General features: G+C 40.1%; 1 protein-coding gene and 1 long non-coding RNA gene across 3 annotated transcripts in view; one reads left to right on the top strand and one right to left on the bottom strand.

Moving 5' to 3' along the window:
• The window catches only part of LOC124254031 (EF-hand calcium-binding domain-containing protein 4B-like), a 100,279-nt gene extending 83,397 nt beyond the window's left edge, over positions 1 to 16,882 (bottom strand). The window contains exons 1-2 of one of the 2 annotated variants that reach the window (XM_046687899.1): positions 16,804 to 16,882; positions 10,696 to 11,115 (exon numbers count right to left, since the gene is read on the bottom strand). The gene's annotated coding sequence lies outside the window, so the exon portion shown is untranslated. Of the gene's footprint in view, positions 1 to 10,695; positions 11,116 to 16,694; positions 16,768 to 16,803 lie in introns of those variants that run through there. The other variant, XM_046687897.1, reaches the window with a different exon arrangement.
• Positions 16,883 to 18,357: 1,475 nt separating this feature from the next.
• LOC124254022 lies at positions 18,358 to 19,049 on the top strand. Its single transcript, XR_006892365.1, has 3 exons — positions 18,358 to 18,457; positions 18,796 to 18,851; positions 19,026 to 19,049. It is a non-coding gene; the product is annotated as an uncharacterized LOC124254022 (long non-coding RNA).
• The last annotated feature ends 6,259 nt before the right edge of the window (positions 19,050 to 25,308 follow it).

The following is a 25,308-nucleotide window of genomic DNA, read 5'->3' as shown; positions in this document are numbered from 1 at the left end:
AAAAGAATTCTTAACTGATCAAATTTTAATAGGTGATCAGCATGATCACAAACATTTTTATCACAACTATTGTTTTTTTTTAAAAATTCACTTAATTGTTTCCAAGCTGCTAGTGAGTAAAACACATTGTTTAATGCTACATCAGCAATCCTGCAGTTATTCACAGCAATCAATGTTGATAACAAAACGTTTTTCAGCATGACTAAAAAGCACCACAGCTTCTATTTTATTACATCCTAAACTTGCTTGTATCATTTGGAATCATCAGTATCTGACATTAATCTCATTTACAGTAAATGTCCAGGATATCAACTTCAGAATTTTCTCCAGATGCAACTTCTGAGACAGATATGATGCGAAGATAAGAGAGGAAGTATGGAAAAGGGTTGTAAAACACACATGCATGTACACACGCACTTGGAACACACACACACACACACACACACACACACACACACACACACACACACACACACACACACACACACACACACACACATATCACTTGTTCTATCATTGGCATATTGCGGTACAAACATATACACTCACATTGTCATCATGATGACAAGAAAATCTGATCAGATACACATGTGCACATCACCTCTCTCCCTCTCTCTCACACACATACACACACACATGCATGCATTTCTTGTACAGCAGTCTCAATGACTTCACTATTGACTTAAATCTCAACTAGCTTCATATTCCAGATAAATTCATCATCATCTTATGACACCCTATTGTAACATTTTGATCAGCTCTGACATGTGAACTGAAGGTCCAGGTGTATTAACGATGTACATCTTACCTGAGACTGTGAAGTGAAGGTCCAGGTGTATTAACGATGTACATCTTACCTGAGCCTGTGAAGTAAAGGTCCAGGTGTATTAACGACGTACATCTTACCTGAGCTTGTGAAGTGAAGGTCCAGGTGTATTAACAATGTATATCTTACCTGAGCCTGTGAAGTGAAGGTCCAGGTGTATTAACGATGTACATCTTACCTGAGCCTGTGCTATCAGACATGTCAGCTGGGGTAGTATACCTGCATATCCCCTCGTGTTACAAGGTTAGTGAGATAACCACACTGTAACAGGCTACACTATGCAGGAACATGCATACCATACTTCCTGTTATGAATACTGCATCTCACCCAATAAATTAGTGGTTTCAAACAGCCACCGATTCTCTAATACATCTGAAGTATCTAATGGACACCTGGTCTCTTATAAATGTCAGTGTCCAAAAACGATAGTTCTCCCAATGGACACCAGATCTCCAGACATTAGATCTCCAACAGACATTAAATCTCCAACAAACATCAGATCTCCAACAGACATCAGATCTCCAACAGACATCAGATCTCCAACAGACATCAGATCTCCAACAGACATCAGATCTCCAACAGATATCAGATCTCCAACAGACACCAGATCTCCAACAGACATCAGATCTCCAACAAACATCAGATCTCCAACAAACATCAGATCTCCAACAGACATCAGATCTCCAACAAACATCAGATCTCCAACAGACATCAGATCTCCAACAGACATCAGATCTCCAACAGACACCAGATCTCCAACAGACATCAGCTCTATAATACCAAGAGATCCCCAAAAGATACCTGGTCTCCAAAAGATATCGGGTCTCCAATACATGTGAGATCCCAAACACACACCAGATCTCCAAAAGACATCAGCTCGCCAATACGAGATCTCCAACAGACACCAGATCCCCAATAGACATCAGATCTCCAAAAGACATCAAGTCTCCAACAGACACCAGATCTCCAAAATACATCAGCTCTCAAATAAGAGATCCCCAAGAGACCTCCCACAAAACACACACAGACCTCCAACAGACACCAGATCTCCAACAGACACAGATCTCCAACACACACTCAACAGACACCAGATCTCCAACAGACACCAGATCTCCAACAGACATCAAGATCTCCAACAGACATCAGATCTCCAACACAGACACCAGATCTCCAATCAGACACATCAGATCTCCAACAGACACCAGATCTCCAACAGACATCAAGATCTCCAACAGACACCAGATCTCCAACAGACACCAGACATCAAGACATCTCCAACAGACACCAGATCTCCAACAGACACCAGATCTCCAAACAGACATCAGATCTCCAACAGACATCAGACAGATCTCCAACAGACATCAGATCTCCACAGGACATCAGATCTCCAACAGACATCAGATCTCCAACAGACATCAGATCTCCAACAGACACCAGATCTCCAACAGACACCAGATCTCCAACAGACATCAGATCTCCAACAGACACCAGATCTCCAACAGACACCAGATCTCCAACAGACATCAGATCTCCAACAGACACCAGATCTCCAACAGACATCAAGTCTCCAACAGACACCAGATCTCCAACAGACATCAGATCTCCAACAGACACCAGATCTCCAACAGACATCAAGATCTCCAACAGACACCAGATCTCCAACAGACATCAGATCTCCAACAGACACCAGATCTCCAACAGACACCAGATCTCCAACAGACATCAGATCTCCAACAGACACCAGATCTCCAACAGACATCAGATCTCCAACAGACATCAAGATCTCCAACAGACACCAGATCTCCAACAGACATCAGATCTCCAACAGACACCAGATCTCCAACAGACATCAAGTCTCCAACAGACACCAGATCTCCAACAGACACCAGATCTCCAACAGACATCAGATCTCCAACAGACATCAGATCTCCAACAGACATCAGATCTCCAACAGACACCAGATCTCCAACAGACACCAGATCTCCAACAGACATCAGATCTCCAACAGACACCAGATCTCCAACAGACACCAGATCTCAACAGACAGATCTCCATCAGATCTCCAACAGACACCAGATCTCAACAGACATCAGATCTCCAACAGACATCAGATCTCCAACAGACACCAGATCTCCAACAACAGACACCAGATCTCCAACAGACACTAGATCTCCAACAGACACCAGATCTCCAACAGACATCAGATCTCCAACAGACACCAGATCTCCAACAGACATCAGATCTCCAACAGACATCAGATCTCCAACAGACACAGATCTCCAGATCTCAGAGTCTCCAACAGACACCAGATCTTCAACAGATCTCCAACAGACACCAGATCTCCAACAGACATCAGATCTCCAACAGACATCAGATCTCCAACAGACACCAGATCTCCAACAGACACCAGATCTCCAACAGACACCAGATCTCCAACAGACATCAGCTCGCCAATACCAAGAGATTCCAAATGTCCAACAGACATCAGATCTCCAACAGAGACACCAAGATCTCCAACAGACACCAGATCCCAACAGACATCAAGTCTCCAACAGACACCAGATCTCCAACAGACATCAGATCTCCAACAGACACCAGATCTCCAGACACCAGATCTCCAACAGACAGCAGATCTCCAACAGACACCAGATATTCCAACAGACACCAGATCTCCAACAGACATCACATCTCCCACAGACACCAGATCTCCATCAAACGTCAAGCCTCCATCAGACATCAGATCTCCCACAGACACCAGATCTCCATCAGACGTCAAGCCTCTAACAGACATCAGATCTCCCACAGACACCAGATCTCCATCAGACGTCAAGTCTCCAACAGACATCAGATCTCCAACAGACATCAAGTCTCCCACAGACACCCAGTGTATTAGAGACAATACGGTACCTACCTGTGTTGAAAGTTTACTCCACAGAGTGTTTGTTTGATAAGGTATGGGGGATAGATTTTTTTACAGCTTACTTACTGGCTTACATCTATCGATTATACTCTGCTCTGACCTGCAAGTCATATCACTTATTATCAGTGTTTCGGACTGTTCTGTAAATACACTTTATCTTGTATTTATGTTCTAACACACCAGTTTGTGTAACTTGGCTTTTTTAATGTTCTACAATCGAAGTTTATGTGATATATATGTTCTAACACACCAGTTTGTGTAGCTTGGCTTTTTTAATGTTCTACAATCGAAGTTTATCTGATACATATGTTCTAACACACCAGTTTGTGTAGGTCCGTGAAATACGCTCATAAACCATTGTGAATACTGTAGTGAGTAAATGAGTGAGTATGGTTTTACGCCGCTTTCAGCAACATCCCAGCAGCGGGGGGCTTTACACATTGTACCCATGTGGGGAACTGAACCCGGGTCATCAGCGTGATGAGTGGACACTTCAACCACTAGGCTACCCCATCACTCCCACTATTGTAGAAACTGCCTCCGTGGTGTAGTGGTTAGAGCGAGACCGCGTCGCCGCGTCATACCTAAAGACATTAAAATATGGTACTTGTTGGTCCCTGCCTGGCGCTCGGCATTAATTGGTACAAGGACTGGTCGGCTCAGAGTCAGTATAATGTGTCTGAGTGGGGTACTCATGCTTCACTGCGGCATGGTATCTCAGTGGGCTAGCACTATAAAACCAGCTTAAGTCTGGGCTAGTACAAGTAGCCGCACATACATATACACACGCATGCACGTCGTCATATGAGCGAAATATTCTCAAGCACAACGTTAAAACCCACTTTCACCTCACCTCACTATTCTAGAACAAGCATTGTAAAACAGTTGGTAGTTTATAGGTACTGGTGATTATGAAGGCTCAATTGATCACCTAGATTTAACCATGTTTACAGGCCATGAAATAAATCATTAGCCCTTGACATGTATAACCAAAAGGTATTTACTGGAACAAGGCCCTATCATATTTTCACAGGATGATAATGCAATCAATAATGCATGAGCACATGAAACTAAATAAGTGCTGTAGGAAACTTTCAACATCTATTGTTAAACAGAACTTTCAGGAAACTACTTAAAACTGAAAGGATTAATATTATTTCAAAGCCTTTGAGTGATAAAGAATCAGTAGAAAAATATAAGTATCTCATGGTTGTGAGAATGTGGCTGTTGTAAGGTTTGAGAGTTTTACATTAGATTTTCTTTAGTTTCTTAAAATTGTTTTTTTATTCATTTCTAGACCCACCATTTTAATCAAGGACACATTTTTTTGCTCATTTTAGACATACTGACTTCCCAAAAGTAGACATGGTCAGACTGAAATGCGTCATTATAATAATGCGAGAAGAGTACAGACGCATTTCTCGCATTAATTTCATGATTTACAGTATACTAATGAAAAAGTCAATCACAAAAAATATTTAATACAAATGCGTCAAGACTATTAATATGTTTCATCTTTTAGGAGATAAACAGCGTAACCAAGGTAACAGTGTAACATGGACATCTGACTGATATTTGCATTAGTTGTTGAACATCAGATATTTTCTATGATTGGTCAAAGCGCCCTACTGTCCACCACATCATTTACCATGAAAAGTGTAACGCTCTCTGACACCAACAACATGTTGCAGTAATGTGATGGTCCATATATCACGGAACCCGTGAAGATCCGGGTTCATCACAGCACAGAGTTCATCATAGATCTACTTTCAAAACTGCTGCGTCATATGATTGAATATCTGTGAACAGGCGAGTTAAAATTTGTTTCCAATAACCTATGTTACTTGTCATAAAAAGCAACTAACGGAATCTGGTGGTGAGGCTTGTCGACTTGATTGCTGCATGTTATCATACACCAGTTTTGTAGAAGTGTATATCAATCAATGGATCTTTTTATCTTGATCTACCCGTGAAGGTCCGGGTCAGAAAATTGATCTTCAGTAACCCATGCTTGTCGTAAGAGACGACTAACGGGACCACTGTCAGGCTCGCTGACTTGGTCAACACATGTGGTTTAAACATATTTTATTCTATTCAAGAAGAAAGAAAAGGATTGGCAAACAAGCCTAAATGGCTTATATTAATGCCGCTCCATAATACATGTGAACGTTCACATTTATGCATAATGTTGTACATATTTATAGTGGTTATAACAAGTTATCTCTGAATAATAACAATCATGGATATCAACAAATTATCTTGGTTTTGTTTCGTGGCCAAATAAAAAATATATAAAAAATAAGAGAAGCTACAAAACTTTATGAATCAAAACGTTTTGATTTAATAATGAATTGATGGACTGACCGTAGAATATCCATATTCGTCTGATGAGATACTGAGTTATTGCCATTTAGCACATCCCGCACGGAGAAACCTTTCACATAGAAATACGATTCGTATCGAACGGTATTATATTCGATATGGCCAGCTATAGTCAGCACGGGCATACATACATGCTGGTCAACACACGTCATCAGTTCCCAATTGCATAGATCGATGCTCATGCTGTTGATCTCTGGGTTGTCTGGTCCAGACAGACAGACCGCCGCCATATAGCTGGAATATTGCTGAGTATAGCACTAACAACTACAACAGACAAACAGCTGTTGATGATATAGTTTCATCCAATATACTATATCACTGAAGCTATTACCTAGAGACACTGTTTGATATACTGTCTGAACTCACTCACTCACCCATATATCATGCATCCATTTGGCATGCAGGTTCCATCTGTATAGCTGATTACAAATCATCTGTCCACTCAGTCTAACACCTGTGAGGTGAGGTGAACATGGGTTTAATATTTCGCTCATATTACGACGTGCATGTATGTACGGCTGCTTGTACTAGCCCAGACTTAAGCTGGTTTTATAGTGCTAGCCCACTGAGATACCATGCCGCAGTGAAGTATAATACTCCACTCAGACACATTATACTGTCTCCGAGCCGACCAGTCCTTATTGTACCCATTAATGCCGAGCGCCAGGCAGGGACCAACAAGTACCATATTTTAACATCTTTTGGTATGACGCGGTCGGGGATCGAACCTGCCACCTTCTGCTCTCCGGGTGGACGCTTTAACCACTACACCACGGAGGCAGTCCCTAACACCTGTAGCTCTGTGAAGCCAATCTCCAGTTTTGGAGGCACTCTGACCACGGTTTAGTAAGACAATCATTGTGTGCCAGTTGTTGCCCTTAGTCGACCAAGGTTTCACAAAGCTATCGTAGCGCTACGACTGTCGTAATTCTATGTTACAGTGAAGGAGCTACGACAGTCGAAGTGCTACGATAACGTTTTCGAAACAGCGCCCTGATCAACATCTGTTATCAATGTTTTCTGTCTGCTGACATTGTGATTGTAATTTACTAATAACTGACTGTGAAACATTAAAAGCTTGGGCCATAATGTTCTGTCTTGTTCCAACTTCCAAAATGCCCATTGCACAAAACCGTTTCTGAAGTGACAGCCGGTATGTGTCAAAGACATGTAAGGCCTAAAAAAGAAAAACGTTCAGATTACCCGACCGACCCTTGAATTCTGGTGCCGACCCTAATTTTTTTAAACGGTTTAAATGAAATAAGCTTTTAGATACCATTGTTTTTTCCGACAGACATCAGAAATTCTGATAGAGAAAGTCAACATGATAGCCAAAACCTTGATTGAATAAACAATTATACAATGATAAATGTGTTATTTGTTTGTACTTTACTTCTAAAAAAATGTTAAAAAAAAATCCTACCTACCTACCCTAAATTTAATGAGGTGTAATTGGAACCACAAGATTATTTTTATTTGGCCTAATTGTGTTTATCAGAGCATTTAGTCTGGTGGTTATCACTGAGACATACAGCGACACACTGACATGGTTCACTGTAAATATAGGTTATCACGCGAGTGTGTTTTGGGATGGTTAATATCCTGCATTAGGAATAATCATTGTATTTAACGAGCCTTGGCGAGCTGAATACATAGTGTTTATTCATGATGCAGGATATTAACCATCCCCAAACACACTCGCGTGATAACCTTTTTATCATACAATGTCATTCTTACTTTATAATTTTTAAAAAATGCGATTTCATTTGCCACAAATCATGAAACTAAACTTCGTGGAATGTGTCCACATATCTATGATGTCACAAATATGTGCGTAGTAATACTTGACGTCACACTCGGTGACGCAATTTTCTACTGACCACTCATTTGACTGCGTTACGTCATCTAGTTCCTGTCGCGTGTTATGTGAAAGTGCGTTATTGTTGTCAACAAATCTTAGCTTCGTTTGAAAAATCAACAAACTTCGCGTGGAACTTCAGAAACCTTGAGTTAACCTTTTGAACAACAAATACACTTTAATGTTCTCGTGACAATGTGCATCTGGATTCCTAGTGCCGTTCTCTCGCTAACACTGACAGGCGGTCGATGTTGGTATCTTCGCAAACGTATGAATTTCTATCTTCACTTTGTAATCTACTCCATCTATCATAACCAGGCATGAATTTTCAGGGATCAAAGCACTGACAGTACCGTAACCGGACACGACCGCCGACCATTGATGCCATGTTTGTTTACACTGTGAAAGTAGTCCCTAAAATCTGCATATGACCTCTCTAATTTGCATCGATATCCATATATGACCCCAACGGATACCGAAAATATCCATTGGCTTTATCCTGCCGAGAACACTATCCATTGTATGATTAATTTTGAATATTACCCTATCCATTTTGACAATGAGTGAGTGAGTGAGTTTAGCTTTATGCCACTTCTAGCAATATGCCAGTAATATCACGGCGGGGACACCAGAAATGGGCTTCACACATTGTACCCATGTGGGGAATCGAACCCGAGTCTTCGGAGTGACTTATTGAGGAGAGCAGAACATGCAAATCGCTTTAACCACTAGGCTACCCCACCGCCCCCATCCATGCACATCATAGTGACTTATTGAGGAGAACAGGGTAACATGCACATCATAGTGACTCATTGAGGAGAACAGGGTAACATGCACATCATAGTGACTTATTGAAGAGAACAGGGTAACATGCACATCATAGTGACTTATTGAGGAGAACAGGGTAACATGCACATCATAGTGACTTATCGAGGAGAGCAGGGTAACATGCATTTCTGGGTAAGAAGAGATACTTTTCAAAAGACAAGTTTCTCTAAACTCTTCGAAGTACAAACCCAATGAACTTTTCATATTAGAGCTGTCACAGTTTTGTAGACATTGATCTTAAAATATTTCACATACATTTAACCCAGCCATTGTGATGAACATGGGCTAACATTATTATTGGAAAAATGTCTAATGTTTTTAATGAGAGAAAAAATATTTTAAAATGTTAAATAACTTCTGCAGTAATTGTCATCATGGGAAGACTTCATTGACAAGGTACAGATGACGATGGGAGTAGTCCATGTTTTTAAAGGTAAGCTCAGTTTCACCTCTTCTGTTTTTCAGAAGTCATATTGTGAGTCGTCACAATGAGAGTGACCCCTGTGGACTAGCGCCATTACTCATAACAATGACACAAATATCGGACATGTCAGTCATGGAAGTCTCAGGCAGGAACAAAAGACAATCTGCACCAAATCAATTAACACATATACATTTCTGCTTCAGGTAAGTGTAACAGCTGTCGGCCATATTGTACAAAACCACCCCACATCATTAATACAATGTCGGGCTGTGTGCATGGCACTCTACTGTATACTTGGTCATGTATGTACAGTGGAGGGAACTCAGTTGAACTTGATAAACATCGATGTCGTCATCTTCATCGTCATCATCATCATCATATTATCACCATCACATCATCATAACCAGTATCACCATTATCATCATAACTAGTGTCATCATCATCATCATCATCATCATCATCATCACCATCACCACCATCATCATCATCATCATCATCATCAAGGGGAGGTGGGGTAGCCTAATGGTTAAAGCGTTGGCTCGTCATTCGCCAATCCCCATCAATGTGAAGCCCATTTGTGGTGTCCCCATGCGATGATGTTGCTGGAATATTGCTCAGTCAGTCAGTCAGTCATCATCATCATCTTCTTCTCCTTCGTCTTTTTTTTCTTCTACTTCGTCATCACATCATCATAACCAGTGTCAGCATCATTGTTATCATTATCATTGCACCACCATCACATTATCATAACTACTATCATCATCACACCGCTATCATATCATCATTATCAACATGAACGGAGAGACAGATGGACAGGCATGCAGACTAAATGCATACAACCCATGCTTGCCTCAAAAGGCAACTATGCTTGTTGTAAGATGCGACTAACGGGATCGGGTGGTCAGGCTTGGTTGACACATGACATTGTTTGACACATGTCATTTTGATCACTGGATTGTCTGGTCCAGATTCGATTATTTACAGACCGCCGCCATATAACTGGAATATTGCTGAGTGCGGCATAAAACTAAACTCACTCACTCACTCACTAAATGCATTCACACAGACAGTCAGTTTTAAAAGAATTCTTGATAAATATGTCAAAATGTGAAAGACAAACAAAAGAAATCTTGTCAGAAGAGAGTTAAGGATTAATTGTCAAAATGAATAATAGCTTTTTTAACTTGACTGTTGTTTGCGGCAGCCATATTTAAAATCAGACTAAAAAATATTTTGAAAAAGAGGTCATTACAAAAAATCATTAAAACTACAGGTGAGCTAAAACAAATCAATATTTTTATGAAACAAAACAATCTGGGCTATGAGTGTTTTCTGCATTTCTGCTTAAAACAAATATCTTTCAAATATGAATAATAATCAACATTGTGATTGCCTTGATAGAAATGACATGACTTGATGCTTGATGAAGCAGATTTTACAAAAGCCACTGCACTCACCTCAAGAGTCTTGAAGAGTATTTCCACCTGTATGTTCGCTGTGTCTCAAACAAAGGATCTCTCCCTTCTTCATCACTTGACGGTATATTTGACCAAAGCCACTTGTTTACATGTTTGTCTACAAAGGTTTGCTGAATGTTAAACACAATTTGGGATGGAAATCGTGGGATAACACTTTCCTGCCACTAACTCTGTTGTGACACCGACAAGATTAATGGCTCAGTGATACCCCCACACCAAATACCAATACAAGCAAACTGTATTGATTCATGGGAAGCTGATGTTTGACTGTGTTCCGTTCCTCTTCAGTAAATGTGTCCTTTGTCTAAATGGCTACATCAGCTGATTCGTGCCGAAATGTATCTGTGATAATGGATTTCCGCTATTTCAACAGATGGCTGGAACATTTCGTTGTCACACCTGTAATCAAGATACGGAAACTGTAACACCTGTCTCAGCAAGTTCACCTGAACTTCCTCTTCATCAGTCACTATCTGCAGGACCATTTACTGTGTCATTGTTAGTTTGGAAATTGTGAACTTTTTTGTAATGTGTGGTTCGCTGAGCCCAAAATTAGTATCATACGAAGAATATCTCTATATAGTTGTGTCTGGGCCAGATAGAGAAGTGGAGTGAGTGGGTGGGTGGGTGTGGGAGTGAGTGAGTGTGAGTGTGAGTGAGTGAGTGAGTGGTGTTAGAGTGAGTGGTAGTGAGTGAGTGAGTGAGTGGAGAGTGAGTGTGTGAGTGAGTGAGTGAGTGTGAGTGTGAGTGAGTGAGTGAGTGAGTGAGTGAGTGAGTGAGTGAGTGAGTGAGTGAGTTTGGTTTTACGCCGCGTTTCGCAATTTTCAAGCAATATCACAGCGGGGGGACACCAGAAATAGCTTCACACATCGTACCCGGCCATGTGAGGAATCAAACCTGGGTCTTCAGCATGATGAGCGAACACCTTATCCACTAGCCTACCCCACTGCCCCTGATTGACAGAATGAAAATGATTTGATATATCATTAAACATGCAAATGCACCATCATGTCGACGTTCATCTCATATTTGGATTCATGTGGATATTTAAGGTCATGTTGAGGGGTTTCTGTGTGTTTGGATGTGTGTCTGTCCGGGGGTGGGGTGTCCATGTGTTATGGGGCTTGTCAGATTGTCACACTAACTAACATCTACAGTCTGTTTGGGTCATAAAGATACTGATGAATCACAATCACAATCACCAAGATGAATCTACCCCACCTCCTGGTTTCCACCAAAGATAACATAGAAATGGTCTCTAGAGGGTTGTGACGATATCAAGAAAAGAACACTATAGTTTGTTTGGGTCAAAATGATAATGACACCGATGAATCACAATCTCCAATCGGTTCATGATCAAGCATTCATTTCAATGCAGAATGTAATGAAAACATCAGACCAACTCTGGAAAAATAGTACATAACGTTTGTCTCCAAAATAAAAAGTTACTTAACAAACAGTCATCTTTTTGTTTTGATTTTCTGTGTGATGTTTTACGTGGGTTAAGTAACAGTAGTTCTCTTGCAGGAACAGCCTCAATAGTCTTTTAAATGACTACATTTTACAGAAAAAAAACAATTCCTAAATTATTTTCATAAAATATAACAAAAGGAGACCAGAGACCTTCTTCATTTCATCTTGAAACTGCAGTAATCTAGACTTGCCACAACATATTCTAGACTTGCACGGGCTTCCATGGATATATTTGTTTCAGGGTCTGTATGACAGTCCATTGGGCTTGTGAGTATCAGTGCTTGAAATGTATAATTTAAACCAATAATTCTGTTTATATATCATGTTAGATTAAATACATATATATTAGCTGTGAGCAATCTCAAATAACTGCTCATCTGTCTGAAATATTTCAAGCCATAGGAAGCAACCAAATCCAACAGTGTCTCTAGGTAATAGTCTCAATGATACAGTGTATTGGATGACACTATATCATCAACAGCTGTTGTCTGTTGTAGTTGTTCAGAGGCCCAGATGAGCTGCGTATCCGGGTAAAATATGCATAGAAAATTTCCAATTACACATTGAAAAATAATTGTTGCGTACCAATTACGCATTTAAAATGTTGGATACGCAAAAAGTTTAAAACAAATACGTACGGAATATATTTATAAAAATCACTTGCGTAATGAAAAAGACACCGATTGCTATCAAGATGTACTGTTAGTATAGGACAAGTGTTGTACTGTCAGTATAGGATGAGTGATTTTTTATGAAATCATTTCCATTATATTTAAGTTGGTTTTGATTAGGTATGACATAAGGCAGAACATACATGCTTAGTAAACTTACTCAGTCACATAATACTTAGGTGAGTAAAATGACTGAAATACACACATATTTGAAAGCAGTGGGTAACGGAAAATGAAATACCCACTCAACATTCATAATACCCACTCCAAAAAAATACAGTGGGTGCAGTACCCACATGAGCTAAATCTTATCTGGAGCTCTGGTTGTTAACGCCACACTCCAATATTCCAGCCAGATGGCGACAGTCTGTAAATAATCGAGTCTTGATCCTGTGATCAACAGCATGAACATCAATCTACGCATCTGGGATACAATGACGTGTGTCAACTGAGTCAGCAAGCCTGACCATCCCGTTAGGCGCCTCTTACAACAAATATGGGTTGCTGAAGACCCATTCTAACCCGGATCTTCATAGGTATCAGCAAGCTGTGAAATGGTTCTCAGTATAAAAGGTTTCAGGTGAATGTCAATAAGAATGACACTTGCTTAAAACCACAAACATTAGAATACTACCACCACCCTTTGATATTATTAGTAACCGTTTTATGTCTAGTTTTATTCTTATTTTAAATGGAAACAATATAAAATATAACACCATTTTATTTCCAATATACCCGTGAAGGTCCGGGTTAGAATGAGCCTTCAGTAACCCATGCTTGTCGTAAGAGGCAGACTAACGGGATGGGTGGTCAGGCTCGCTGACTTGGTTGACACATGTCATCGGTTTCCAATTACGCAGATTGATGCTCATGCTGTTGATCACTGGATTGTCTGGTCCAGGCTCGTTATTTACAGACCACCGCGTAAAACTAAACTCACTCACTCACTTATTTCCAATAATTATCAAATAGTTCTATACAAACAAACCAAACTAATTGAAACGTTTGGACGTCTTCCATGATTGCCGATAGACCTTGCATTTGGAATTGATAGGGACCATACAAGCCGGTCATTACAGTCCTACACAAACTCTCTTAGTGACTGACTGAAGGAATCGTACAAATTAGCCACTACAATCGCTTAAATGTCCAAGGGAAAACAAAAACACCTGTGGGTGTAGCACTGGCTGAATATGAGGATTATCAGAAACTGACAAAATGACTTTATCATCATCATCATCATCATCATCATGTTGCTGCATGTCATCCAGGCTGGTTGGTGCAGTTGGTTCTTTTTCTTGGTTTTGGTTGAGAAAACCACACTTCCAATCGGGAGAGGGTCATTCTGCAAATTAATACAACCCTCCCCACACTCAGTTCCACAACAAATTGGTATGGTAGGGTTTAAGGTGTCCTTTAAGTCAGTGAGTTTGGTTTTACGCCACTTTTAACAATATTCCAGCAATATCATTGTGTAGGACACCAGATATGTGCTTTACACATTGTACCCATGTCGAGAATCGAACATGGGTCTTCAGCGTGATGAGTGAACGCTTTAACCACAAGGCTACCCTACTGCCCCAATGTGGAGGAAAGCCTGAATAAGTAATGCAGATCTCAGACATATACCACGTTAGTGATTGGAACCCCATCAGCAAGTATACCCATGATGATGGTGAAACACACAAGCAAAAATACGATGAAACACATGATGGTGGATACAGTTGAACACACATGTAATGATATGGTGAAACACATGATGACAAGTACCAGGTACAGTGCTGACAACACATTTAAACCAAGAAGTGTAATCATGCAACTCAAATCTGGGAATCGATCTAACAATCGGTCTCAGCACACCTAAGGGGAGCAGCTCTGCAAAATCTGTTGTTGCCAACACTCAATAAATGTTGTGCCTTTTCATGTATATAAAGAACAACAAAAACATTGTCTACCACATTCAATGCGAATGTGGTGACTTGTACGTAGGTGAAACATCCTGCCCCCTAAAATGAGAATCAAGGAAGATCAGTCATCTGTGAGGAGAGACTCCAAATCAACCATCTTCGACTACACTCAAACCTATCCAAATCATACCAGCCTTGGAAACAGCATCAACTGAACAACATCAATGGAATTGAATTGAAAAAGCCAACCGGTCATCATACCCCAAGGTGAGAAAACTTGTATCAACATCAAACGATTCAAACCAACCATCAACAGAGATTAAGGTTATTACATTCCCACGGCTTGCCATCATCTAATAAAGGCCAATCAAGATGTATATTTTCTCCTAGTGCATGAAGTTGTGTATTACTTGCTTGATAACAGTGTTAGCATCTGCACCGAAACATCGCACCCATTGCAATAAAGAGTGAGTGAATGAGTTTAGTTTTATGCCACACTCAGCAATATTCCAGCTATATGGTGGCGGTCTGTAAATAATTGAGTCTGGACCAGACAATCCAGTGATCAACAGCATGAACATCAATCTGTCCAATTGGGAAACAATGACATGTGTCAACCAAGTCAGCAAGCCTGACCACCCGATCCCGTTAGTCACCTCTTACGACAAACATAAGTTACTGAAGATCAATTCTAACCCGGACCTGAAAGAAGTTGTAAATATTATCCATTATAAAATAATCGTTCCTGTTGAACAAGAACATATACAAAGCCCTGTAAGGTAAAAGGATGTTCATTTAACGGGAACAGGTCAAAAGGGCCAAAGGACAAAAGGGCCAAAATTGAAAAAGTCAAAAGGGCCAACAGAAAGTCAAAAGGGCCATAGACTTAAGTCAAATGGGACAGACATTTAGAAAATAGAAAGATTAAAAGAAATTCATGACATGTTGTTGCAGTAGTAATCCTAAACATCCTAAATACATCAGAGTGCCTCAGTGTTGCTTATTTAAAAAATCTCAGAGTGGTTAAGTGTTTACTTTATACCATATAACTGTTTGTGTAATGATTACAAGTAGTCAGTAATCTAAACAAGTTTAACAGTAGTGGTTAAGTGTTTATGTTGTGGGCAACCATACAACTTTCTGTAATGATTACAACAGGTTTAAACAGTCATAGGTGTCAGACACTAGTCAGTAATCTAAACAAGATTAGTGTTTTGATTTGTTGTGAGGTTTAAACAGAGTCATGGGTGTCATTAATCTAATAAGTTGTGATTGGTCTCATGACTCACAATGCTATATAAGACGTTTGAACCACTCAACTGTTGAGTGTATGATGATCACACTAAAAAGTATTACTTTTATTACTATTTACATATTGATACAAATACTACTAATAATAAATATTAACATAATAAAACATGAAATATATATTAGTTTGTATGTTCTTTTTTTACCTATGGCCCTTTTGACTTTCTGTTGGCCCTTTTGACTTTCTGTTGGCCCTTTTGACTTTCCTTTGGCCCTTTTGACTTTTACAATTTTGGCCCTCTTGTCCTTTGGCCCTTTTGACTACAACCCCATTTAACAATGTTGATTTCACTGACTGAATATCTAGCACATACTAACAATTGTATACATAGACATTCATCGGCAGTTGTGGAGAGTATAGTGTCTAAGCAGAGACCATATAATAAATTATATGGTCTCTGGTCTAAGTAAAACTTTGGAAAGAATGGGTTCAATGCGAGAAACGTATTTCTGGTGTCGACAGTTATTGTGATATCCACGGAATACCGGCATTTTCAAATAAGTTCCATAACACAAGCTCATTACTTTTCAAAATTAAGTCAACACGTTCCTTTAGTCGAAACAATTCACATTCACAAAAGACGAGGATGAAATTCATAAATATATCCTATCACATCACCTGTTTATAATTCCTCATGACTACAATGTGGCAATACACTGATGTGCGTGTGATACTGTATCTATTCACATCCGTGCTGTTTCACATGAAGCAACTTCCGTTAACTCACCTGGAGATAAAATCATTCTCAAGATTTCTACAACCACCTGTTGACGTTTACAATTAAAGGAAAACAAATTAGAGTGACCTGCCCTTGATGATTTGGTCCAAGCAATGGGTATTTTACTAGCGCTTCACTTGGACTAAAACCTTTTAACCACAATAGTTGACCGAACCTGTAAAGTCCACGAGCCATATTATTTTCCTTTCCGCCCACTATGTATGGCCTGGACTGTGTTAACAGAAAGTCTTTGCTAATCGGTTTTGTCTCATTGCAACTGTTGAGGAAGAATAAGGTTGGACTACAAGCAATATAAACCTGAGTGGCTGTCAATCAGTATCTAAACTCACGGGCGAAAGAAACATGTTCAAAAAGCGAGGTGACGTTTCTTTCGAGGTTACATCTCAGACATCTCTCGAGTGAATAAACCGTTCTACATCTTTTCACGCAAGACAGATGGTTCCCAGAATTTTCTTTTCATCATACATTATCGTTTTCCAAGAAATTGGTCTGACGAAAGACTATTTCTTTTGTTCATGTTTGCCGCTGCAGAAATGCTGCATATGCACAAGAATATATCTTGGAGCAAGTACCGTTTTGCGGGGTTTATTGATGTTGTGGAAGACCACTGACATGGCCTTAAACCTGATCTTGTGACGATCAGACAAAATCTGAATGGACAACGACACATCACTGGAATCCCAGACAGTTGTACCACAGAAATAAACAAACAAACAAACAAATAAATATACAAATAAGCTAGAACAAGTCTTAATTTCAATCTAGACATAACCCCCTATTGTATATTTGGGTGGAACTCAGTTTTATTTATTCCTCTTGGGTCAAGGATACACGAGTCACTATTAAGGCGCCGCAATTAGTTGTACACAGTAGCGTCCCTTGTAAGGCCGGGGCGGGGTCGTTGGGGTCCTCAGTACAACCCTGCACCCACGTAGTCATTGTTTAATGACCAAAACAACATAACTCCATGATCACAAGTGGCAAATACAATGCCCGCACTACTTTCTAGCCATGCATGTATTCCTTCTGGCTTTTACATGTCTGAGCAGGGAGACTATATAACGTGGAGTGGTCACTCCTCGAAAAGCCCCTTAGCGTATGCCTCGGCTCGTCACGTGACCAGTGTAGCCAATATGGCGTTTTTAAGATTGAGCCCGGTTTATTTTGTTGTAGATTATCTCTGGTCTGAGTAAAGCTACAGTTTCAGCTTCAGTGGATGAATCACTAGTTCTATTCCTGTTTCTGAAAGAACTTTGCCAGTTGATTTACACAGTTTACACATTGGTTTTTACATCCATACCGCCGGCAACGCAAAAAACACCCTCTGCAGTCAAAACGAAAAATCTATTTAATAAACTAATTTTAAAACAGTTTTTCAGAATCCCCAAAACGAAAAACCCCTCTGGCAGCGCCCGCTACATAGAGATTGGTCAGTGTTACCACCCCACAATTCGTCATCACCTGCGTTGTTGCTGCCAATGACGTCACAGACAGCGTCACGTGACACTTCAACAATTATTGCGTCTCTTTATTGGAAAGCTTTAGAGATGGGTTTGTTTGGTGTTATACAGGGAGTGTGTAGTTCCTTGACGTTGCAACATCTACGCGATGTCACTGCTAAAAGCATCGTACAAGAAGCAGGGTAAGATATGGTCAACCTGTATTAAATGGTTCCGATTCGGTTAAGGAGCCGTCATAATGACGGGCTTAGCGACAGACCATTGACACTTGTCACTATTCATTAAAACGTAGGTGCACTATGATTAACAATTGACTTATAGAACTAAACATTTAGATACATTTTTTGGGCTGCCTTAAAAGGATGAGCCTGGTCCAGTGTTGCTGGGTGTTTTTTGAAAGCGCAAGCGCGAACGCACACACACACACGCTCACAGAATTATGTACTTATTTTAAAGAATTATATATTAATCGTGTTGATATTTTATTCGTTAGTTCCCATTTTAAGATGTATGTTTCCAGGTCCATACTCTCTAGCTTGCCCCGCTCTGTGGTACAGAACGCCAAGGTCGATCTGGGTAAGTTGTCTACATCATGCCTTTACATGAGTGAATGTTGTTTTACATTGGTGTACAAACCAGTAATCTTTATACCTTCCTGAATATTATTTCGATACAAAGGAACAACAGATAGGGTGGGGTAGGAGCCTAATGAAACTGAGTAATACACATGTCGTATTTAATGTTTTACAGAACTGAAGTCTGGATTTGCGAAAGCTGTCGTCACTGGAGGGACTGCTCTGTTGTGTAAGTAGTGTCAGTTGGTGTCATCACATCAAATCTCTAACCTATAACCTTGTGCCTTTGTCTTTACAATAGAGGAGTGAGTGAGTGAGTTGGGTTTAAATCCGCTTTGAGAGGACATGTTCGTTATATCACGGTGTGTCAGTCTGATTGGGGAGGAAAGCGGGAAGTGATGCATTTCTTTGGTGGCACCATCATGGCGCTGACAAATCTGGAAACATCATCATATAACTTAATGATTAATTTATCTGTTTAAAATGGAAGGGAAAGTCAGTAACACTCGTCAATTATGTGAAACACAATTCCACATTGGGCATGTTGTAGGAACATGATAATGATCGGGACAAAAACCTGTTTCAAAACATTGAGCAGTGGATCCTTAAACGGCCAAGGGACACAACCCTCCATCTGTCTTCCTGGTAGTATACACTATACATCTCCTGTTTCAGGTGTTGCGGGTATGACGTATATTGTGAACAAGTATGGAGGGTCAGCCCTACGACGAAAATATTTTAATAAAAAAACAGAAGTGAAAGACACGTGCTCAGTAAAACAGCATCACCCTGAGGCTGAGGGACTTGAATCGGACTCCTGTTCCAGCCAACTATATGATCCAAAGTGGTGTGTGTCCCCTGGGAGCCTGTGGTGGGAAGTGGCAGGGGATGCCTGGTCCCGAGGGGAGGGGGTTCCCAATGACCCACTGTACGGGATACCCCCATGGATGGAGGCAGGCGGGCGGGACGAAAGTGAAGATGAAAGCCTCAGCTGGGACGAAGAATTTAATATTCCAGCAGGTGCCCTGTGGGCTGACATTTGTCCTGTGGTGGACTTGGTTTCAGAGGCACCCTACTAGCTGGAGGAGGAGGAAGTGGTGTAGGAGACAAGGTGAACAAGAGGGGAACGGTGTTGGAGGAGGAGCAGCGGGGATGTATAGAAGAGTGAGTGAGTTTAGTTTTACGCCGCTTTTAGCAATATTCCAGCAATATCACGGCGGGGGACACCAGAATGGGCTTCGCATATTATACCCATGTGGGGAATCGAACCCGGGTCTTTGGCATGATGAGGGGACACTTTAACCACTAGGCTACCCCACCTCCCCTACAGGCATGGACTAATGCGACAAGCTTTGCTGAAACATCTGCCGTAGAAGAAGGTGTAGCAGGGACTCAAGGGGGGATGGGGTGCAGGAGGAGGTGTGTAGATGCAGGCTAGGGAAGGGAGGGAGGAAACCGGGTCATTCATAAAGGAGAACATAAAAAATAATATAATGAAGAAAAATATTCCTTTGTTGTTTTTGCTGCATGGACTATTTTTAAACCTTGTAAAAAGATACTTTATTAACCTCGTGTTTATATCATTTGTGATACATATATAAATACAAAAATATTTACTTTGTAACCGAATTCTTGTTTGATGTTTGTGTACATTTATTAAATGATAAAACATATTGTGGTGTTATTATAAATTAATGAAATATGTTACATTACATCTGTGGCGCCCTTACTGCATTACGTCCTAATGCACGATCTGTGAATACAACTGACAATATTACAACAAACCCTTGCAGATGGTTGGATATCATTAGAGTTAGTGTGAACTGTGAAAATCCCCAAATATTCCTTTGTTGTTTTTGCTGCTGTTGTTATCACCTGCATGGACTATTTTTAAACCTTGTAAAAAGATATTTTATTAACCTCGTGTTTATATCATTTGTGATGCATATTTAAATACAACAAATATTTACTTTGTTACCGAATTCTTGTTTGATGTTTGTATATATTTATTAAAAATTAAAACATATTGTGGTGTTATTTTAAATTAGTGAAATATCTTACATTACATCTGTGGCGCCCTTGCTGCAATACGCCTCAATCCACGATCTGTGAATGCAACAGACAATTACAACAAACCCTTGCAGATGGTTGGATATCATTAGAGTTAGTGTGATCTGTGAAAATCTCCCAGGAACTGTACACGGCTGTTGCTCCAGTTGTGGTGGTTGCATTTCAGACACTCCAGCATATATAACAAGGATTCAACGTTAGATCAAAGTGATTGAAAACGAATAACATAACTTGCAAAACTGAAATTAAAGACCATATGTTAGAGACCTATTCAGATGCACAATTCAATACCATAAACAAGATTCTACCATGACTTCAGTAAACACTGGATAGTGATTGGTTAATTAAAGTCATTCAGAGGTATATAATCCCGTTATACATGTATCTGATTTTCCGTGCGCAATCATACATGGTTTACGGTAATGCACTATTTTTGTCTGCCCAGCAACATGGCGGACACCAAACAACCTACCGATGCATCGATAAATTACGGCGATTTTGCTGTCGGAAATTACACATATGTCTTTAAAGATGGATTTAGCGATGACGGGCTCGACTCACTACTGGCGTAAATCACAGCAATAGGTGTTTATACATACAAAAGTACTTCGAAAGCATGGGAACAAATATTTAGTCGAACAAGATCAAAACATCGTCTGCTTTCCGAATAAAAATTCAGCAAAAAACAAATATGTTTACGTTGATTCTATGTTATATCAGAATAGATCCAGCAATAGACTGCTACATAATTTCCGTGTTAAATTTATTAATAGCTTTCGTCAACGATATCGCCACTGATCTTCATCCGGTAACGGAGGATGCATTAACATCGAACACCGAAGAAATTTTAATGCCTTCCGTCCACATAAATAAACAGTTGGGTTATCAATTCAAACAAAATGATATTTTGAAATTTGTACTGTTTCAAATTTAGCACTAGTAAAACACAATTACAGAATCTGCAAACCGTTCTGTTTAGCCCAACATATTTTTTTTATAAAAGTATAATATCGTTGAAAAAGTTATTTAGCTTCGTCATGATCCCTCTTATCCATTACACTGCTTGATCTAAAGTAGTCTATTAAAGTATAATTAATTACCTTACCGTGTTTATGCCAGAGGTACACCCTCATATCCTGATCCATCCTTTCGGAAATATCACCACAAATCTGGCTCTTTGTCAACAGCTAGACTCGCGAACATGCCAGCGAATCCGATTCAATTTGAATTCACTACACTTTGAAGCCACTAGGTCACAAAACACTTTCCAAAATGTAGAAAATAATATCCGTAGAATCGAATTTGATCTACACACATGAGTGTCTTTGTCAACAGACGTAGAGGTGCGTGAAGTCGTCAAGTTGACAGGGCGCAAAATTCAACAGTATCTAAATTCGGTACAACACGGACTTCTCGTTACAGAAAAAGCGCCTCTACTCTTAAATTTTTAATTCACTACACTTTGAAGCCACTAGGTCACAAAACACTTTCCAAATGTAGAAAATAATATCCGTAGAATCGAATTTGAGCACAAACTAAAGTACACACATGAGTGTGTAAGAGTCACCACAGCACACTCCGGTACAGCGATGACTTACATAACATCAGTGCCACAGGCCAATTTGCATATCACGTGACCGGACTTTTCTCTTGTTTGTAATCAAACGCGCATATTCATAATAATAAGAGACTGGACTCACGAAAGCTATTCGGCGCTCTCTTCATGTTTTACATTGTTACATATATATTCTTCCACAACTGCGGCAGTTAGGTCTATGACAGTACATATTTAGATATCAAACTGGCTGCATCGTTTACTCTCCGTCGGCTTCGATGACTGCACGTGGAGCCGTACAACCTATGTAAACAAAGGATCGCTACGCAAATCGAAATAGTGTTACATATTTTTGGATATTTTCTCAGTGAAACTAAACCAGTCTATTAAAGATGTTTAGTTAGATGTGTAGACTCGTCAAAAATAAAAGAGTAAAAGAAATCTGTACATTATATTGAATGGACATTGCAAGATGTGACGAATCGTCACATTTTTCTGGCCTGTGGCAGAGGTACTATGCTGGCTTGCCGCATGGAACTCTGGGTAGGAGAGTGTCACCACAGCTGTCGCACGCAGACGTAGAGGTGCGTGAAATCGTCAAGTTGACAGGGCGCAAAATTCAACAAACTTATCTAAATTCGGTACAACACGGACTTCTCGTTACAGCAAAAGCGCCTCTACTCTTAAATTTTGTACCAGTACCAGTAATTAGATACAAAAGACTATCTCAGTCATACAATCAGGTTAACCTTGCGCAAACTGTCAGAGGCTCTCCTGTCGCATCTTTCCACATTTGCACGTAAATGTAAACAATGACTTCCGAGACAAGGTCAAGGCCATGAGGTTGCTGCCATTATTCTGGTGGGGAAAGGGTCTACGGTGGAATTTTCAAATGTGAACCAAGCTTTTTAAACTTATTTGATATATGTTTTCCAACTTATCAGTTAATGATTGGTGATTGATGCATTGAAAAAACAAAACGTGATTTGTTATTACTGAATCTGGAGTTTGTTAGTCATTGACGGTTTGCCACCAATCACCCCGTTTCGGGCGATGCCACTTGAGATTGGAATGCAAGGCCGCTTCACGTATTGACTCGTAACCAAAGAAAGAGCTCCACCTGAAATTGTTCATAAAATTGTCATGGTAGAATGGAGATAAACCTACTGTGTGGGAAAATCAGAGGTATATAACGAAATTATATTAGCTCTAAATTTCACGCTACGCGTTCGGTTTTAAATGAAATTTAGAGCTATTATAATTTCGCTATATACCCCCTCATTTTCCCACTAAGTAGGTTTATCTCCTAAATAATACACGCACGCCCACATGCACATGCACACGCACGCGCACACACAGGTGTGTGAGTAAGACAAAGGCTATGTTAACTGATTCAGACATAATATTCATCAGTTTGTCTTGCAATAACAAGTTGCCTGTTGAAATAAAAATGTACAAATTAGAAACTTGCAAAATTGGCAAAGTGAACGGTACACCTTTGTTTGACTTCATACCGTAGTTTTTTTGTTTGTTTATTTTTTATTTTATTTTCGCCCGGCGTTTCGATGGCATAGCTATTTGACTGTGCCCCACTGCAATGGTTGAAGAATAAGGTTGTACTGTGGGAAATCTAAACCAGGGTGACTATCATCAGTATCCACATCCCAGGCATCTCTCGAGTGAATAAACCTTTCTACTTCTTTTCACGCAAGACAGACAGTTCCCAGTATTTTGTTGATATAATAAGTTATCATTTTCCAAGAAAATATTGGAAATGTGGGTTTTCTGATGATGTGAAACGATCTCCCACTGGTCTGACGAAAGTCGATTTCTTTTGTTTGTTGTGTTTGCGGCTGCAGAAACGCTGCATATGCACAAGAATATATCTTGGAGCAAGTACCATTTGGCGGGGTTCATTGATGTTGTGGAAGACCACAGACATGACTGTAAACCTGACCTTGTGACAATCAGACAAAATCTGAATGGACAACGGCACATGACTGATATCGCAGACAGTTGTACCACAGAAACAAACAAACAAACAAACAAATAAATAAATAAACAAATAGGCAAGAACAAGTCTTAATTTCAGTCTTGACTTAACCCATCATTGGAGTCTTGAGGGGAACTGAGTTTTATTTATTCTTCCGGGATCAAGGATACACGAGTCACAGAGTCTCCTAAGGCGCCGCAATTAGTTGTGCACAGTAGCGTCCCTTATAAGGTGGGGAGGGGGGTAAGAGAGAGAGAGAGGGAGGTGATGTTGGGTTTCCTCAATAGGACCCGGGTACCCCTCAGATTATCAGGACCCGTTGTTAGTCATATGGTCATTGTTAATGGCCAAAACAATATAACTCCATGATCACAAGTAGCAAATATAATGTTTGCACTACTTCTGGCCATGCATGTATTCCTTCTGGCTTTTACATGTGTGAGTAAAGTTCAAGTTTCATTCAGCCTCAGTGGATGAATCACTAGTTCTATTCCTGTTTCTGGAAGAACTTTGCCAGGACACCGGTACAACGATATACATATTTCCGTTTTGAGCTGATTTACACAGTTTACAAATTGGTTTTTACATCCATACCGCCGGCAACGCAAAAAACACCCTCTGCAGTCAAAACGACAAATATGTTTAATAAACTGATTCTAAAACAGTTTTTCAGAATCCCCAAACCGAAAACCCCCTCTCTGGCAGCGCCCTCTACATACAGATTGTTCAGTGTTACACAAAATTCGTCATCACCTGCGTTGTTGCTGCCAATGACGTCACAGACAGCGTCACGTGACACTTCAACAATCACTGCGTCTTTTTTATTGGAAAGCTTTAGAG

This window comes from Haliotis rubra, unplaced genomic scaffold, assembly GCF_003918875.1.
Source record: "Haliotis rubra isolate DU_JTF1 unplaced genomic scaffold, ASM391887v1 Scf560, whole genome shotgun sequence".
In the NCBI taxonomy this organism is placed as follows: Eukaryota; Metazoa; Mollusca; class Gastropoda; order Lepetellida; family Haliotidae; genus Haliotis; species Haliotis rubra.
The sequence above is the reverse complement of the archived record's forward strand: the minus strand, read 5'-3'. Positions and strand labels throughout refer to the sequence as shown.